The sequence below is a fragment of the Ornithorhynchus anatinus genome, chromosome 14 (genome assembly GCF_004115215.2).
Source record: "Ornithorhynchus anatinus isolate Pmale09 chromosome 14, mOrnAna1.pri.v4, whole genome shotgun sequence".
NCBI lineage: Eukaryota > Metazoa > Chordata > Mammalia > Monotremata > Ornithorhynchidae > Ornithorhynchus > Ornithorhynchus anatinus.
In genome coordinates, this window is record NC_041741.1 from 33,127,467 (window position 1) to 33,147,399 (window position 19,933).

General features: G+C 44.5%; 1 long non-coding RNA gene across 1 annotated transcript; it reads right to left on the minus strand.

Moving 5' to 3' along the window:
• Positions 1-630: 630 nt before the first annotated feature.
• Positions 631-19,420, minus strand: LOC114816602. Its single transcript, XR_003764405.2, has 3 exons — positions 19,339-19,420; positions 16,309-16,326; positions 631-797 (listed from the first exon to the last, which is right to left on the minus strand). It is a non-coding gene; the product is annotated as an uncharacterized LOC114816602 (long non-coding RNA).
• Positions 19,421-19,933: the final 513 nt, after the last annotated feature.

Sequence of the window (19,933 nt, forward strand, 5' to 3'; positions counted from 1 at the left end):
GCTCAATAAATACTATTGAATGAATGAATGTTTAGACAGTGAGCTCCATTCGGGACTGTGTCCGACCTGATTACCTTGTGTACAGTGCTTGGCAAATATAAAGTGCTTAACCATTATCCCAGTTATCATCATCATCATGAATAGGAAAGATCTCTGTAAAATGGGTGTTAAGAGAATGGGGAATTTTTCTGTGTCAGGTTTTCCCTCCCTTTTTCAACCAGTTGTATTACTGCTGAAAATGGGATGTAGCTCATATAGCCTACAGTGGAGATTTTAAAATACCAACCGAAAATCAAGAACTTAGTATAATGCTCAGGCAGAGGATTCTTAAAAAAAAAAAAATCAAGGACTTATTATAGCAAATATTTTTTGGAATTTCATAAACTCTCATAAGCGTTAAGCTTCTCCTGTATAAAAAGGAACTGAAAACCCCAAAAATGTGACAGATCCCTATAAGAGCTGTGGTTTTCCATTCGCTTCCCTTCAGACTCCATTAAAACTATTTTCTTTTAAATTTGAGCTATAGCAGATCTATTGTATTAGAAATGAAGTGTTTGGGGGAACGAATAGCAGTTACATTCTAATTATATTAATTCAGACAGCAATTTATTTGGAACATAAAAGCCCCGCTGTACCGATGATGTGGACAATGGAGGCTGATCATGTCAGGGACGTGACAAATTCTTCTAGAAGAGTGCCAGATATGCTATGGCACAGAGCAGATTCAGCCACAATGCCATTGTCAAGCCCAGAGGAAGGAGTGGTTCATTTGTTATCTTCCCAACTCGCAGGTATATCTGCCAGGAAACGAAGTAGTAATTAAAATAATTTCCGTGTTAGGAAGTGGTCTCTGGGGCTGGAGCATTTCAGAAATATTTTACTTCTTGCTTCTTTTGTGTTTAAATATTCTTTCGGTAGGCCGTGTCATGGATTTATCACGAAACGTCCTAAACTCCGGTCGCGCATCCCTGAATTCTGTTGGCATCTAAGAAGGGCCTCAAACTACAGGGGCTTTGTTGATTAGAAATTGTCAAAGTCATATGCGGGTTGGACGCTTTTATTGTCAGTTAATATCAAGGGAAAGGGTTTGGTTCGTCGCTAATTCTCCATATGCGTGTCACTCACGAAACCAAGGACGTTAATAAACATTTGCAACTGTCATTTTCTCCTGTCCTCTCCAAGAGCATTTAACCACTTTTCCTTTTTGAGCTTCATTTGGTTTTTCCTCCGACTAATATATTTTAGTATCTCAGCCCACCATTTAAACTAAAAAAACATTGTGTCAAAATCCAAGTAGCTTGAAGGGGCTTTATGAACTCTTTCTCTTCTTAGCTTTGCCACAGCCCGGTGAGTGAGACAGAAAGTTTTAAAATCGTTCAGCTGTGTTATAAATGTTACTGTTATTATAGGGTTCCACTGGGTCAAGGATCCAGTTTTTGTTGAAAATTGCTGAGGGGGGTTGGTTTCATTTCAAGGGAAGGGGGAGGAGGGGTAAACCCATCAATGGGCAGGGACTGTCTCTAACTGTTGCCGATTTGTACATTCCAAACGCTTAGTACAGTGCTCTGCAGATAGTAAGCGCTCAATAAATACTATTGAATGAATGAATTGAATGAATGAGGTATGCACGAGCTACTGCTTCCAGGTGGCTTCACTTGGAAGGTTTGTGTGTAGGCCTTCGATGTGCCACAGAGCTCTTTGAAGGGGTCTTCATTCTCCAGAAACGAGATGCTCAGCTATTTATATGCCACTTTGATTTTTTTTTTTTTAATAATTAGTACTTGTGGAGCGCTTATTATGTGTCAAGCACTGTTCTAAGCGCTGGGGTCGATACAGGTTAATCAGGTTGGACACTGTCCATGACTCATGTGGGGCTCACAGTCTTAATCCCCATTAGATAACAGGCAGAGAGAAGTGAATTGAACCCAGGTCCTCTGATTGCCAGGCCCGTGCTCTTTCCACTAGGACACGCTGCTGCTGCTTTCTTTTTATGATACAACTGTTTCTCTCAACGTCACTTAGCGTATCTCCCGACGTTCTGTAATGCAGCTGCCATTTCTTTGGTGTGTCCCATAGATTTGCCGTTTGGTTTCGTACCGCTAGTTGGTGAGGACGGCAACTGGTCAGGAAGTATTTTCCACTCTCTTCTCCATTCGGAGAGCAGCGGGTGAGCTGCTGAGATGTCAGGAGGCTCAGAGTTCCACTGCCTCGCCAGGAACTACGTGAACAAAGTCTTCAGCGTGGCTCAGTGGAAAGAGCCCGGGCTTGGGAGTCAGAGGTCATGGGTTCGAATCCCGGCTCGGCCCCTTGTCAGCTGTGTGACTGTGGGCAAGTCACTTCACTTCTCTGTGCCTCGGTTACCTCATCTGTAAAATGGGGATGAACTGTGAGCCCCACGGGGGACAACCTGATTACGCTGTATCCACCCCAGCGCTTAGAACAGTGCTCTGCACATAGTAAGCACTTAACAAATACCAACATTATTATTCAGCTGCCTACTTGCCTTAGACTTTAGGTAATTCCACTGTCTGAGGAAATAGGCCCTTGATTGTCTTTCCTTTATCAAGCAATCAGTGGTATTTATTGAGAACTTACTGGGGCGGGGCACGGTACTAAGCATTTGAGGAAGTACAATACTAAAGAGTCTTAGATATGTTCCCTGCCTACAAGGAGCTTAAAGTCTTTAGTGACCTGTGCCAAGCCCATAATATTATAGACTGCCAGAGGTGAGGGATGAAGTCTGTGGCCATGGACAGACTATCTCGGTGTGACGTCCTTTACAAGTAAAACTCTCTGCATCTCTGGGGGGTTCTTGGCCAGTTAGAAGAAAGTCTGAGTCACCAGATGCTCTCTAACATCTCAGGCAAGTATTGAAAGCTTGAAACAAGTGAGTGTAAAACATATACGTGTGAGCCTCGTTGAGGGCAGGGAACGTGTCTACCAGCTCTGTTATGTCGCTCTCTCCCAAGCGCTCAGTACAGTCTTCTACATACAGTAAGGTCTCAGTAAATATGATCGATTTGCTAAGAGAAGGAAAGACCTCTTGACCATAAAACACTGCAATCATAAAACACAGCCCAACAATCCAGACTGGGAATATTATGCAATGAATTGTTATGCTGTTTGAATGGAAAAAATTGGGAAATTATTAGGAAATTAGAAAAAATAATGAGTTCACTTTCTTGGTTATTCACACACAGTCATTTTCACATACAGGAAAACTGTTCCTTGTTCTGGTCGTGAAGAAACCTGCTTGACCCCGATGCCCCAAAACCTACAATCCTCCCAAGAGTCTTCCCTCGGGTGTCTTCCAGAAGCCCAGGCCCAAGAGGAGGGGGCTTCATGACTGCTCTCCTGACCTCTGACCTTTTTCTACGGATAGAAAAATCACGGCGCCTCAGCTATTTGTGGATCCCTCAAAGGTTCGCTCACGTATCGCTTGCTGTAGAGCGTGAATATTCACGAGCAGGTACCACAGCGGTGATTACGATCGAGCAATCAGTGTTATTTATTGAATGCTATCTCTGGGCACCACACTGTACTAAGTGCTTGGGAGAGCTCAGTATTGTATTTTCCCAAGCATTTAGTACGGTGTTCTGCGCGCAGTATGTGCTCAACAGATAGCATTGATGATGATTATGATTAGGGTACAATACAGTACCCTACCCTCAAGCACCTTACAGGCTAGAGTTGGTACCAGTCATTAAAATCAATTACAGCTAGAGAAAGCAGCAGAATATAAGGATAAGTGCTGTGGGCCTGGTGCGGGGGCGGGTAGATAGCAAGAGCGTGGGTTTACTTCTGTGTTTAGTACAGTGCTTGGCATATAGTAAATGCTTAACAGATACCGCAGTTGTCTGCCACTTGTCAGCTGCGTGACTGTGGGCAAGTCACTTTACTTCTCTGTGCCTCAGTCGCCTCATCTGAAAATGGAGATTAAGACTGTGAGCCTCACGTGGGACAACCCGATTTCCCTGTATCTACCCCAGCACTTAGAACAGTGCTCTGCACGTAGTAAGCGCGTAACAAATACCAACATTATTATTATTAGATCCAAATGCCTAGGTGACCTAGAAGGGAATGGGAATAGAGGAACTGTGAGTTGAGTGGGGCTCCTCTTGGAGGAGATGTGATTTTAGGATGGTTTTGAAGGTGGGGAGAGTTGTGGTCTGTCGGATACAATTGTGATACTTCTTAAGCACCTACTCTGCATCAATCACCCTTCTAAAGTTCTGGATTAGATGCAAGATAATCGGGTCGGACACAGTCCCTGTCCCACAAGTGGCTCACAGTCTCCCGCGGAAGAGGAAATGGAATCTCCATTTTACAGTTGGGGAAACTGAACCCTAGAGAATTGAAGTGACTCACCCAAGGTCACATAACTGGCAAGTGGTGGAACAGGGATTAGAACCCAGATCTTGTGCCTCCCTTCTGTGTGCTCTTTTCCTCTAGGCCATGCTGCTTCTCGCTTTCAAGGTAGTGCTGTATTTTGAGTGCTGTTAATAATCTGTTTTTCCTCTCCCTTAGACAGTGAGCCTATTATGGGGCAAGAACTGGGTCTCATACGATTATGTGAATCTACCTTAGTGCTTTTTTATGTACTTGTTAAGTGATTACTCCGTGCCAGGCAGTGTACTAAGCACTGGGGCAGATACAAGATAATCAGGTTGGACACAGTCAATGCCCATGATCTTTCCGCTAGGCAACATTGCTTCTCAGGCCACTTTTCCTCTATTCTGCAGTACCGTCTTTTACTGGCAAACACACATCTAGTGTTCTTCCTCTCTTACTTTCTTTAGTGCTGAGAGACTTAAGGAAAACAAAGATTCTTCGAGATGACCAAGCGCTCCTGTATTTTTTCTTATTAATATAGGATACTTTGTGGAAAGTTTAGACTTGCAAGCACTGGCTGTGCAACAGAAATACTGTATAAGATCTCAGTTCAATCAACCAATCATTCGTCCCCCCCGTCCCAGCCCCACAGTACTTATGTACATATCTGTAATTTATTTATATTAATATCTGACTTTGTCTCTAGATTGTAAACTCGTTGCAGGCAGGGAACGTGTCTGTTTATTGTTATATTGTACTCTCCCAAGAGTTCAGTGCTCTACACACAATAGGCACTCAATAAATACGATTGCATGAATGGTGTTTAGTTAGTATTTTCTGTGTGGAGAATACTGTACTAAGTACTTGGGAAAGTAATAATAATAATAATTATGGCATTTGTTAAGACCTTGCTATGTACCAGGTCTTGGACAAAGCGCCGGGGCGGCTACAAGCAAATCGGGCTGGAAACAATCCCTGTCCCGTGTGGGACTCAGAGTCTCTATCCCCGTTTTACAGGTAATAACAGTAATAAGGGTATTTATTAAGCGCTTACTATGCCAAGCGCTGTTCTAAGCGCTGGAGTAGGTGCAAGGTAATCAGGTTGTCCCATGTGGGGCTCACAGACTTAATCCCCATTTTACAGATGAGTTAACTGAGGTCCAGAGAAGTGAAATGACTTGCCCAAGGTCCCACAGCATACAAGTGGCAGAGACGGGATTAGAACCCCAGACCTGCCCAGGCCAGTGCTCCGTCCACTACACGATAGGCTGCAGTTGGTAGACACGATCTCTGCTCTTAAGGAGCGTACAGTCGAAAGCTACGCACACACGTCAAGCCCACTAATGCTCTAAATTTCTACCCTACCTTCATGATGAGTTTAAGGTGTGGTGTTTACAGTGGTATTTATTCAGTACTTACCATATGCCAAGCACTATTCCTTTTGGAAAGAGCACGGGCCTCGGAGTCAGCGGGCCTGAGTTCTAATCCTGACCCCATCGCTTGTCTGCTGTGTGACCTCGAGCAAGTCTTTTAACTTCTCTGTGCCTCAGTTATCTCATCTGTAAAATGGGGATTAAGACTGTGAGTCCCGTGTGGGACCTGGACTGGGTTTAACCTGATTAGCTTGTATCTACCCCAGCACTTGATACAGTGCCTGGCATATAATAAGTGCTTAACAAATAGCATTAAAAAATAGATGCCTCCCTCTCCAATAGGTAATCCAGTAAGAAGAATGCTTGCAATTTGTTCTTAATTGGCTGTGTTTACTGGATCTCTCTCTCCTGCTGTGAACCCTAGATATGATCCTCTCTCTGGCCCCTTTCCAGTGGCTGCCGGTTCATTTTTAATAAAGTCCATTCTTATGTTTTCCCATTAGCTTTCAGACATTTATATGTGGCTCAAAACAAAACAGAAAGCAATTAAAACATCAACACTTCTCTGAGAAGAAATGTCAACTGTCTTTTGATACTCTTTATATTAGAAACCTCGTTCCCTCCCTAGAGAAGCCATCCCCTCAACAACAACAAACATCTCTCCGAAGGAAATTAGGTGTAATATGTTGAATGAGCTCTCCGGAGAGCATAAATACCACATTTTACACAGACTCATTTGTACTAATTGTTTTCTCCACCATTTTCCAAACAAAATGATGTTCTTGTGACTTTCTTGAAATCGACTAATATTTAGTGGAATCAGTGCATCTAAATTTTATGGGATGCGGAATGTACACCTGAGTTATTTGATCTTAGGCTAAATAATATCATGTGTGATCTAACAGTTAAGTATTCAAGGCTGCAAAATCAATCAAATGAGCGTCACTATGTTTAATGAAGATATAAACACTGATTCTAACTGCATACTAGCTGGTGTGCAGGGGTTCAAGCCCTTATCTAAGAAAACAGCAGGGTTTTGTTTTTGTTTTGTCCCCCAACAAGTCATAATATATAAACTATATGTGATTAAATCGCCCTTGTAGTTTGCATCCTGCCAAAATTCACAAGGGTTTGGAGGGAAAGTTGCAGGCCTCCTGGTTAGAACGTTTGACCTATACTGGCCACTGCGTCGGACGACTGACATTCCCAAATAGCTCCCGTAACCAAGAAGAGTTCTACCCGGGAAGGATCCTGGCAATCCTAGCCTAATGAATCATATCTCAATATCTAATGAATCGACGTAGTGAGTAAGTAGGTTTAGGATGAATAGGCATTTAGGAACAACCCGTAAGGTGAAACTGGACCACTGAAGCGGTTGATAAAGCCACAGTAGAAGAGAGCCAATGGGTATATCACCTTTCTATTTTCCAAAGCCTTTTGACAAATTTCGGCACCAGAAGCTATTAAAAAGTGAGTAATCATGAGTTTGGATAATCTGCCGTGGATAGACAATGAATTAAAATAGAGAATCTAAAGCTTAGAGACGGAGGCTAGTGTTAAAAAAAAAAATGGAACCCCACAAGGGATCGGTGCTGTTTTCTTGACTATATTCTCAAATGATCTGGAAGAGGGAGTAAGTAATGAGAGCAAAGACTCTATCTGCAATAGTTTCAGCCCCACTTGGAAACTCTTAGCTAGAGAGCTACTACTCATGGGCAGGGAACATGACTTACCGACTCTTTCGTAATGTTCTCCTCCAGGAACTTAATACAGTGCTCTGCCCACCATAAGTACTCAATAAATTGCATCGATTGATTCCTGCTCAGAAGCTCCCAGTTCCTAGTAGGAAAGTGGGAGTCCAGGCTTGTAGTCTGTGAGAGTTGAGGACCCTGAAGGGTCAAAGACCCCTCAAAGACTGAGCATCTACCCCACCATCATCTAGTAGATCATATAGTAAATGATGGAGTTAATACAAACAGGGACATCAGTGATAACAGGTGATCAAATTTTGGAGCTCTTTCTTCTCAGAGCAAGGTGTTAGTTTTAGACGCAGTACTAAAGCTCTGTACAAATTCTCGACAGAGCTTGAATGTGACCTGTAATGCCGGGAGCTGGTAGAGAGAAACTGGAGCAAATCCGTCTTTTCCGGTGAGCGTTGGGCAGTCCTGCTTCGTACCCTATCTCACCGTTTGCCAGTTGGAAATCTCTCCCAGGTGCTTAGTTTGGTGGTCTGCAATATCCATCAATATCCGCCAGCGATTGAGTGATCGATTGGGTGCCACTCCTAATGCTGGGTTGAAAGTAACTCTGGCTGGCCCGAGAATGCGAGTTCATGAGCAGCGACAGAGGGAAGGGAGTAGAGAGGAATTCTGGTTAAGGAAACTCGCACAAATCAACTGCCCCAGGTCAATAATAATGTTGGTATTTGTTAAGCACTTACTATGTGCAGAGCACTGTTCTAAGCGCTGGGGTAGACACAGGGGAATCAGGTCGTCCCACGTGGGGCTCCCAGTCTTCATCCCCATTTTACAGATGAGGGAACTGAGGCACAGAGAAGTTAAGTGACTTGCCCACAGTCACACAGCTGACAAGTGGCAGAGCTGGGATTCGAACTCATGACCTCTGACCCCAAAGCCCATGCTCTTTCCACTGAGCCACGCTGCAGAACCGGAATCTGAGAGTGCTTCAAAACCGCCCTGAACTACAGGAACCACTGGGCCTCATTCCTCCTTTATTCTCCTCCTCATCATCCCAGTCCCAATCCCATTCAAAAAGATTTAGCCATGGTCCTTGCAAGGGTGAGTTTTCTCCCTCGCAGATTCCAACCAAAAATGAATTTTATTTTAAAAAGCACCTCCTCCCTGTGCAGACAAGGGCCAGTCCTGTCTTGAAAGTTCTCTAACATTTCACTTCATTTTTTAACTCGTAAGGAAAAAAAACTCACTGTGGTGATTGTATCTGTTAAGCACCATGTACCGAGCACTGTACTGAGTGTTCGGATCCATACTGGATAATCAGGATGGATACAGTTCCTGTCCCACAAAGGACTCATAATCAAGATAGGATCCTTGCTTCTGAACCTTTGTTTTATTTGGGAGATGCTTCATTCCTTGTCTCCATCTTAGGGGGAAAAATAGCCCCCAGTAGAACATGACACCATGAAAGAGAATATGAACACTGGCTAGTTAACTTTGTCCGCTAACTAAAAACAACCGTACATCAATCCCCACCTCCAAATGGACCGATGATTCCAAGAAGCCCCGGGGTTGGGGGATGGTGGGAGTTGAACAGAAGTTTTTACCTTCAGGACTGCCTCTTACTCCAGACTTTTCATTTAAACGGCGTAAGGCCTTTTCTGAATGGAAATCAATTGTCTCTGACGAAAATATGTAGCCGTGACCTCTCCGAGGCCTGAGAGTTTCATAAACTAATGGAGCACGTTCCTGATAATTGCTTTTGGATGCATGAGAAACCATCAGCGGTCTGCACTAGGTGCTATCGCTTTTCCAGTGAACAAAATGACAGCTGAATTGCTTGCAGCTTTTATGCCAGAAATACGTCCATGCTTGCATTCAAAATTGGATCACGTCTCTATGTGGTGACAAAATCCACTGTCGGCGTTTTACTAATTAGCTCTCATTTCGTACATCCTTACTTCATACATCCCTCTTTTAAGCCTCCCTGGGAGTTCCTCTTAAATTTTGCAACACGCGTAGTGCTATCAATTGGATTCCACGCAGCGCAGCTTGAAGATAAACTATGTGCGAGTCAATAAATGAATCAGAGCCAACTCTACTTTACTGATCTAAGTTTCATTTAGCTCCTTAAGTCAAAAAAAGTGAAATTGTAATTAGTCTAGGCGAGTAGCAAAGTTCAACTCTCCTATACGGTCTCGGACATTTTAGACAGAGAGGCCGGGAATCACCGACCCAGGGTGGGAGCCAGGACAAGTGTGTAAGGAGATTAAAGAGTCTCCCTTGAAATATGACTACAGGGTCTCCCCTCCTGGGGGTGGGGATCACGTGGGAGGCAGGATCCTCTGAAGAGGGTCTCCAAACTGCAGAAGGATCCGACTGTATAGGGAACCTAGAACTTTTTTTCCAGATTGGCAAGTCCTTAATCAATCAATTGCATTTACTGAGTGCTTACCGTGGGACAGTACAATATAATGTTGGGAGAGTTATCTGGCAGACCCAATCAGATTCCCCCAGGCTCCACATCCTTAGCTGTTTACTGTTATATTGTATTCTCCCAATCGCTTAGTACAGTGCTCTGCACACAGTAAGCGCTGAATAAGTATGATTGAATGACTGAATGCGTAGCAACCTTGAGGACCCTGCCCACCCAACCTGATTTTTTTTTTAAATTTAGATCCTGCATGACAACTTCTTCAAGTGGGTGAGGTCCCTCTAAGCTGCCGACGGGTGTAACGGGTGAGCCACACAGCCTTGAAGACTCCGCTCACGGGGACCTAGATGTGAGGCGATGAGGGCCTCAGAGGGAACTCATCCCACCGAGAAATATTAGCTGGCCGTCCCACACCTCACTGGCGCCGCCATTTTGAAAACTCCCAAATTACCGAATGACTAATTTGGGGAGTTTAGAGAAACAGCGGTATTGGGCCCAACCCGAGCGGTTTCAACTTATGGGCAGACAGATCTGCTCAGAAGACTAGACAAAGTTGTAAGCACTTAACAGGTATCATTATTATTATTATTATTCAGTGTAGCCCGTCTCTCAAGCTCGTGCAGTAACAAAAATGACGACGGTATTTGTTAAACGCTTACTAAATTCCCAGCGCTGTACCAGGCACTCTGGCACTAGGCACAAGATTATCAGATCAGACACCGTCCTTGTCCCGCGTGGGGTTTACTGTCTTTGTAAGAGGGAGAGGGGATATTGAATCCATATTTTACAAACTGAGGAAACTGAGTCCCAGAGAAGTTAAGTGATTTGCCCAAGTCACACAGCAGGCGGGTGACAGAGCTGGGATGAGAACCCAGGTCCTCTGACTCCCAGGCCTGTGCTTTTTCCGCTAGGCCATGCTGCTTCTCCACTTCTCAGTGGTGTCTACTGAGCATTTACTGTATGTGGAATGCTCTAAGAGCCCCGGGGAGCGTACAGTACAGTTGGTAATCAATCGATTCATCAACGGTATTCACGGATCACTTACTTTTGCACTGAGTTAGGTGCTTGGGAGAGTAGCCTATGACAAGAGCTCATAGGCATGTTCGCTGGCCTTTAAGGATTTATAGTATACTACTGCCCTACGGGAATTTACTGACCAAAACCTCCCTTCATTCATTTACTCAAATTTACTGAGCGCTTATTGTGTGCAGAGCACTGTACTAAGCGCTTGGGAGAGCACAATGCAACAATCAAGTGACACATTCCCTGCCCACAACCAGTTTACCATCTCCAGGCTCTGTAATCCAGATCCAACCTTCATATGGGCTTGGTAGTCAGAAAGACCTGGGTTCTAATCCTACCTCTGCCTCATGTCTGCAGTGTGACCTTGGGTAAATCACTTCTCTGGGCCTCGGTTCCCTCATCTGTAAAATGGGGATTAAGTGTGTGAGTCCCATATGGGACAGGGACCGTGTCCAACCTGATTAACTCATATCTACTCCAGTGCTTAGAACAGTGCTTGGCACATAGCCCGTAATACGTACTGCTACTATTAATATTATTAATAAGGCTGAATATCTCTCAAGATCCCTACTGAGAGTGCTCTCTTGGCCTTAGAGGTAGCCAGATGATGCGGTGCTCTCCTTTACCCCAAGAACAACTTGGAGGAGTTCGTATATAGATGAGAAGTCTTCGATGGCGTCGAAGGCTCCACCCTGAGATTTCAGGACTGAGAACCTGCCCGAAGCAATTGATCGAAGAGCTGGTGGTTTGTGCAGCACCAGACACTCTCTTGTCCTGATTACCTTGCATCTACCCCAGCGCTTAGAACAGTGCTTGGCACGTAGTGAGCGCTTAACAAATATCGGCATTATTATTATTATTCCCGCTAGGGCACAGAGAACACTCAGTGAGCACGGGGGAAGAACTGCAACTCCTTGCAAAGTATATACAATGTATTCTTACATGCAGGACACCTCTAAAATGACCGCGGCATAATGGCGATGCTTTGTTGGGGCACCATGACACGGACGGTGGTTGCTTTGATAACCGCTACAGTCATTTTTTTTTAAATGGTATTTATTAAGCGATTACTATATCCCGGGCACTGTATTAAGTGCTAGGATAGATACAAGCTAATCAGGTTGGACACTGTCCACGTTCCACGTGGGGCTCACAGTCTAAGTAGGATTATTTTCTTAAATCTACCTCAGTGCCTAGCACAGCGCTTGGCACATCGTATTTATTAAATATTACAATCATTCAATCATTCAGTCGTATTTATTGAGCGCTTACCATGTGCAAAGCACTATACTAAGCAATTGGGTGAGTACAGTAGCGTGGCTCAGTGGAAAGAGCCTGGGCTTCGGAGTCAGAGGTCTGGGTTCGAATCCCGGCTCCGTCACTTGTCAGCTGTGTGACTGTGGGCAAGTCACTTCACTTCTCTGTGCCTCAGTGACCTCATCTGTAAAATGGGGATTAACTGTGAGCCTCACGTGGAACAACCTGATTACCCTCCATCTACCCCAGCACTTAGAACAGTGCTCTGCACATAGTAAGCGCTTAACAAATACCAACATCATTATTATTATTATTACAGGAAAGCAGTAAACAGACACATTCCCTGCTCACAACGTGCTTCTTATTAGTATTAAACCAGTCACTATTAAACAGAGACTGCGTACAACCTGATTAGCTTGTATCTGCCTGAGTGCTTAGTACAGTATCTGGAACACGGTAAGCATTTAACGAGTACCGCAGTTATTATCATTACCAATAATAGGCTTGCGAATTTGACTGCCAGGAAGCAATTTCAGTGAATTAAAGAAAACATGGGTCGAGTCATAGATTACTTACCCCTCAAAAGTGAGACTGTATGTGATTCTGATCAAGAATAACCAGAAATAAACATTTCTTACCCCCTGCATCAACTAGGAGCCAATGAGTAACCCCAAAGGACAAAATATGTAGATCACTGATGGAAGAATGAACCAAAAAGAAAATTTCCAGGAGTCCCTGGAACAATGTGGGGAACAAATTCTAATTTCAGTTCTCCAGCCCATGCCCACAATGGTGAGAGCAGCCAAGAGCTCCTACAGAAAGCAAAACACAGGACGGAAAGCAGAAGTTACTAAAAGGGGAGGAAAGACAGGCAAGGCTGCTCCAGCCCCAGGGTGGGATTAACGCAGGGCCTCCCAGGGCCGAAGCAGAGGGGGCTCCTGATTAACCCCAAAAGGTGCCCACAAAAGCTCCCCCTAAGTGAAGCCGGATAGATCACGCTTTTCTTCTCAGTCCCCCTCCTGAGACGGAACCCTCTCCCATCCCTGCCCCTTTGACTCGTTGCCAGGACCAACGTGTAGGGACGTGGCCTGACCGCAGCTCCCTAACAATCAGGAACAGAAGCCCTGGTCAACCCCATTCAGAAGACCCCGCCTCGGCCTCGGTCCATCGAGAAGGAGAGAGCTCGCTCCCAAAACTGCAGAGAGAGGATCGAGACTGGAAGCTCACCCCCATCACCAACCCTCTCCCTCCCTTCCTCTGCCTCCAAACCCTTGGGTATAAGGGAGCTGATCTAAACCAGCTGCGGCCCGAAGAAAGCAGGTCCTGGAGTCAAGTATGCTAAGAAATCAGGGATTAGCAATAGTTAATGGGAGCAAAACCTGGTGCAAAAAGGCAAAGCCTGGGCATACAGGCATTCCTGTGAGAGACATCAGTCCTCTGGGGGGGGGTGGGAAAGTGGAGTGGGTATCCAGAGTGGAAATGGGGGAGGCTGTCATTTCAGTTAAGCTGAGAAGACGCTCCAAAGTTGTTATACTCAACATGACATCATGTGGGGCCCCACAAAGCCCGGTACTCCCAAGCCCATGGGAGGATTCATACAGCCCTGCCCATCCCACTATGAGTTCCAAAACTACGGTCCCTTAAAGCAAATCTGGTGTTGTGTAAGTCTCTCTCTGGGCTACTGCTGCCCGGGCTCTTGTGCCTGACCTCCATCGCATGTTCTGATATGCTTCAGTTATCGGTTTGGGGGAGAGTAAGAAGAGACCTGGGAAGCAGAATGAATGAGGAAGGTCTGAATGCCAAAAAATCTTGTTTTTCATTTAAGATAAGCCAAAGTGTAAAAATAAAAGAAAGGGCAACGTAAAGCACAGCTCTGAAAGAACAAACGTTATTGACATAAAGTTTGTGGCACCGTGTGTATATCCCCAAATTAAATTAGTCAGGAATTAATAAAGTTAATATTCCCCGGGAAAAGAATAATAATGACTCGGTGGGGCGGGGGGGGGGGGGGGAGAAAGGTGAGTATTATGCTTGATGGGTATCGTTAGGAGGTGTTTGATTTACACTCAAAAATTGCTGGAAGATAATCCCAGATTGGTCATTCCATCTGTGTAAACCAAAAATAAAGAGAAAAGGCCGGCAAAATATAGCCGCCTTTTTCTCATAAACCGACTTGCCTTTGAACTGCTTCTGGCCCACAGGCTGCTGCTGGAGGATTTAATCAAACTGAAATTTACGGCTGCTAACCAGTAAGATTGATTTTTAAAGAATCAATGGAATAAGATCTATGTCTAGTGTTTTTTTAAATGATTTTTTTTTTGTTGCTCTTCTAATTTTAAAAGTTACATTTCATCCAACAAAATACCTAGGTAATAACTTAAAGTGATTTGCACAAGAATATCTAAATCCAGTATCCTTGAATATCTTATTTAAAGAAATAGTGACAAAACTGAATGAACTTCTCAGTGCATTTGGAGACTTTTAATAAGGAAAACAATTTAAGGCTTGCAAGGGAAAGCTCAAATAGAATAGGTTGGCACAGTTTCAAGTCTTCAAAAATAATATTATTTTATTTAGTTCATGAGCCAGAAACACAAATAGTTTTTAAATATAAATGTGCCATCTGTATTCCATGAAAGCACTCACTGTTGCTCTAGTATTTCCTTACACAATTTATTCACTGTTTGTTTAATCTAGTGGTGAGCTTGGATGGCAGAAAATCATCAATCCTTTAATCCCAACCAGTAAGGTAATCAATTTTAAAAAGCAAAAAAAAAAATCATCTATGGTCCAATAATCCAAAGGGATTCAATACATTTCCAGCCACTTGAACTTTAGTTAGAACAAATTCTTAATCCAGCTAGTGAGCTAGAGATATCTGAGTGACTCAAGTTTCCAGTATTGACACACTTGAAAACCACATATATTTCTCTTCCTGAAATTATTTGCTATTGAATAACCAAAGGCGCTGACTTAACAGAAGAGGGGCCAATACCGGATGCCTTCAGGCTGAAAGATGACGCAGGAATCATCCTGAATCTGAGGTAATAGCCTTCAGTATTCTAGTGTCATTTGCTCATGAAACATTCAGTCACCTGCTGTGTTTCATCATGACTCACTCAGTTTGTCTCAAGTTATTCATTAGCACATGTATTACTTGCCCAACAGACACCAATGTATTGTCTCTATTTTCAAGCAGTTGTTTTTTTTTAATTTGTATGTGGTTTTTTAATGGTATTTGTTAAGGTCTTACTATGTACCAGGCACTGTTCTAAGCACTGGGCTAGAGACACAAACTAATCAGGTTGGACGCAGTCCTCTCCCACGTGGGGTTTACTGTCTTAATTCCCATTTTACAGATAAGGTAACTGAGAGAAGTTAAGTGACTTGCCCCAGGGCACACAGCAGAAAAGTGGCAGAGCCAGGATTAGACACCGGACCCTTCTGATTTCCAGTCCTGTGCTGTATCCACTAGGCCAAGCTGCTTCTCTAAGTGGGTTGTTCGTTACTACTGGCTAAAAAAAAAAAGTCACTCTACCAGTCTTCTGAGCGAAACTCTGATGTGGTTCATTGAATAGCATTTATTGAGCGCTTACTATGTGCAGAGCACTGTACTAAGCTCCTGGAATGTACAATTTGGCAACAGATAGAGACCATCCCTGCCCAGTGATGGGCTCACAGTCTACTGCTACACAAAGGGCCCCTGTTCCTGATGTGTCCTGTCCAGCCTGGACCTTAGGGATTAAGGCAACAGCAGCTCAGAGACTTTCCAAGTTTTATGAGGCCCTTCTGGATCCCCTTTACCACAGGATTTGTTAGACTCTGTACTTTCATACTGTCTTCTCTTTAAATGACTTCATTTGTCCTACTGTGCCTGTCGGCAAAATTTCTTCCACTTTATCTGTAGCTTCTAGGGAGCAGGAACTTTGTCTAACACTCACCTGTGTATTTTTTTTTAATAGAGTGCTCTATGGACAGTTGGCCTTTAATTAATATCACTACAAACTCTGAATTTCCACAAGAGTAAATTAAGCTTCAAATTATTTCCCTATTTCAGTCCATGGGAATTTGGAACTGTACCAGAACTGTGACTTATGGCTGTTAAGAGGGGGGTGGTGAAAGATAAAGATGTAACCTGGCTTGTCCTTCAGAAGTCTATGAAATACAGTTCTGTAGTAAAACTTCAAAAACTCACCATATTCAGAGCATCGTGCTGCAAAAAAAAAAAAAAAAAAAAATGAAGTAGGTGGATTTGCTCTTGAAAGGCAGAGAAAATGTATAATTTCACCAATCGAAAACTTTTGCTAGTTCGATGTTCTAAAACTTTGCCTTTCCAAAGACAGAAGTTCCTTCCTATTTTAGTAGCACCACATGCACTGCTATTGTTCATTGTAAATTAGGATTTCCATTTTTAACCCTCTAAATACGTATTTTCCTTCCTAGTATTTCTTTTCTACCCTTCAGTTCTCTCTGCCTATTTACTCTGGGGGCAGGGATGAATTTACCACGAATTTACCGTTTGCCACTTTAGCAATCCCCAGTTTACTTATATCGTTCATTTAGGCAGGACCTTGCCTCGATTCACTGATGCCAATTCACTGGAGCCACATTAATCCTCCAAACAGCGGTAGCTCCTCCACTTGTCTGCCGTGTGGCCTTGGGCAAGTCACTTCACTTTTCTGTGCCTCAGTTACCTCATCTGTAAAATTGGGGATTAACACTGTGAGCGGCACCGTGGAGCAGAAACAGCTTGGGGTCTGGGAGTAGAAGGACCTGGATCTAGTTCCAGCTCTATCGCTGGCCCGCTGGGTAACTTTGGGCAAGGCACCTACTTCTGTGTGCCTCCGTTTCCTCATCTGTAAAATGAGGATAATGAAATCTGTTTGTTCCTACCTCCCAAATTTTGTGAGGACAAAAATACCCTAAGATAATGTGCATAAAAGTGCTCTTATTAAAGAAAAAATTACACGTTGGCTAGACTCCGCAAAGCGAGGAACGTATTGCGATAATCTCATGGAATCCTTTGGTCATATTGATAGCTTATTTTATTACAAAGGTATTTGTTAAACACAATGTAGTAATAGAAGTTGGAGGAGGCGGAGTGGTAGTGATAGTATCTATTAAGCGCTTAGTGTGTTCAGAGCACTGCCCGAAGCCCCGGGAGCAAATACACAGGTGGAAATTAGACAAGTCCCTGTCCCTCAGTAGCAACCACTGTATTGAACACTGGGGTAGATACAAAAAAAATCCAGTAAAACACAGTTCCTGTCCCCATGGGGCTCCCAGATAAAGAGGTCTGAGGGGAAGAACAGGTATTGACTCTCCATTTTACAGATAATAATAATAACGTTGGTATTTGTTAAGCGCTTACTATGTGCAGAGCACTGTTCCAAACACTGTAGATACAGGGTCATCAGGTTGTCCCACATGAGGCTCACAGTCTTCATCTCCATTTGACAGATGAGGTAACCGAGGCACCGAGAAGTGAAGTGACTTGCCCACAGTCACGCAGCTGACAAGTGGCTGAGCCGGGATTCGATCCCATGACCTCTGACTCCCAAGCCCGGGCTCTTTCCCCTGAGCCACGCTGCATCTCTACAGATGTGGAAGCCGACACAGTCTGCAGGGAATGTGTCTGTTTATTGTTATATTGTACTTACCCAAGGGCTTCGGAGTCAGAGGTCGTGAGTTCGACTCCCGGCTCAGCCACTTGTCAGCTGTGTGACTGTGGGCAAGTCACTTCACTTCTCTGTGCCTCAATTCCCTCATCTGTCAAATGGGGATTAACTGTGAGCCTCACGTGGGACAACCCGATGACCCTGTATCTCCCCCAGCGCTTAGAACAGTGCTCGGCACATAGTAAGCGCTTAACAAATACCGACATTATTATCACAGCTCTCTGCACACAGTAAATGCTCAATAAAAACGACTCTCTGAATGAAAGACACAGAGAAGTTAAGTCACTTGCCTAAGGTCATATAGCAGGCAACTGCCAGAGCTGGAATTCGAGCCCAGATACCCTGATTCCCAGGTGTGTGCTCTTTCCATTAGGCCACACTGCTGCTGCTGCATGTTAACCACTTAGCATTCACCACCACTGGTTGTGAGACAACACGGATAGAGAGAGATTCGATCAGTGGTGTCTGTGGTCTTTGTTCCACTGGGTTGTGTCTGTGTTGGTATTTGTTAAGCGCTTACTATGTGCAGAGCACTGTTCTAAGCGCTGGGGTAGATACGGGGCAATCAGGTTGTCCCACGTGAGGCTCACAGTCTTAACCCCCATTTTACAGAGGAGGGAACGTAGGCCCAGAGAAGTGAAGTGACTTGCCCACAGTCACCCAGCTGACACGTGGCAGAGCGGGGATTCGAACCCATGACCTCCGACTCCTAAGCCCGTGCTCTTTCCCCTGAGCCACGCTGCTTCTCAAGTAGCATGTGCCTGTCCTTGCCCCTGAAAGTCTCACCAATCGAAACCTGAGGTACCGATAGCTTCGTTTCGCTTCCCTCACCCCACCAACAGCCTGCTTGAGTTCTGGGATCTACGGCGAGCTAGGTGCCAGTGGAGCGGGGGATGAGGAAATGTCCAAACTGATGTCAGTCGGAGGAAGCCCCCGTAGCCTGGAGTCGTGACTAGAGCCGGGCATGGGAGTCAGAAGGTCGTGGGTCCCCATCCCGGCTCCGCCAAGCGTCCGCCGCGTGGCCTCCGGCAAGACGCTTCACTTCTCTGTGCCTCAGTCATCTCATCTGTAAAATGGGGATTAAGATCGCGAGCCCGATGGGGGACAGGGACTGTGTCCAACCCGATTTCCTAGTATCCACCCTAGTGCTTAGCACAGGGCCTGGAACATAGTAAGCTCTTAAATACCAGAATTATTCTTCCTAGGAGTAGTGCTGGACTCACTGAGGCAGACCTATTTACTAGACATTTGAGAGAGGCACTGGAAAATATGTGCTCTTATTTGCCTTTCTATATCCACCGCATCACAGCCACAGAAGAACAGGATGTTATTAGTACATCGTGAACTTTCGGCAGTTATCATAAAGCCTTTCTCTGAGCTTTCTACCTCTATGCTTACAGGGTTCGACTGGCCCTCCAAGATGAACCTTCCATCGAAATTTAAAGTCATAATATCTTTCTACCTTGCAGGATAGTACAAGCAACTCCTCGGAGTATCATTTTTAATGAAATCAATTAATCAATCAATCGTCTTTACTAAGTGCTTACCGGGTGCAGAGCAATGTACTACGTTCTTGGGAGAGCGCACTACTGTATAGTTGGTAGACACGTTCCCCGTCCAAAAGGAGCTAAAAGAGTAGAGGGGGAGATGAACATTAAAATAATTACAGACAGGGAAAATGGCTGGGGGGGGGGGGGAGGGGTGTATATATAAAAGTCTTTAAACTGTAACAATGATAATTGCGGTATTTGTTAAGTGCTTACTACGTGCCAGGCACTGTGCTAAGTGCCGAATAAGATATCGGATGATCAGGACACAGTCCTTGACCCACATGGGGCCCACAGGCTTAATTCCCATTTTACAGATAAGGGCACTGAGGCACAGAGAAGTGAAGTGACTTGCCCAAAGTCCCACAGCAGACAAGTGGCAGAACGGGGATTAGAACCCAGGCCCTTCTGACTCACGGGTCCATGCTGTATCCACTTAGCCACGCTGCTTCTCAGGCCCAGTTGCACAGGCAGCACAGAAAGGAGGATGAATAGGAAAAATGTGGGCTCAGACAGGGGAAGGCCTCCGTGGAGGAGATACGCTTTTAGTAAGGCTTTGAAGATAAGGGAGAGTTGTGGTCTGTCAGTTGTGAAG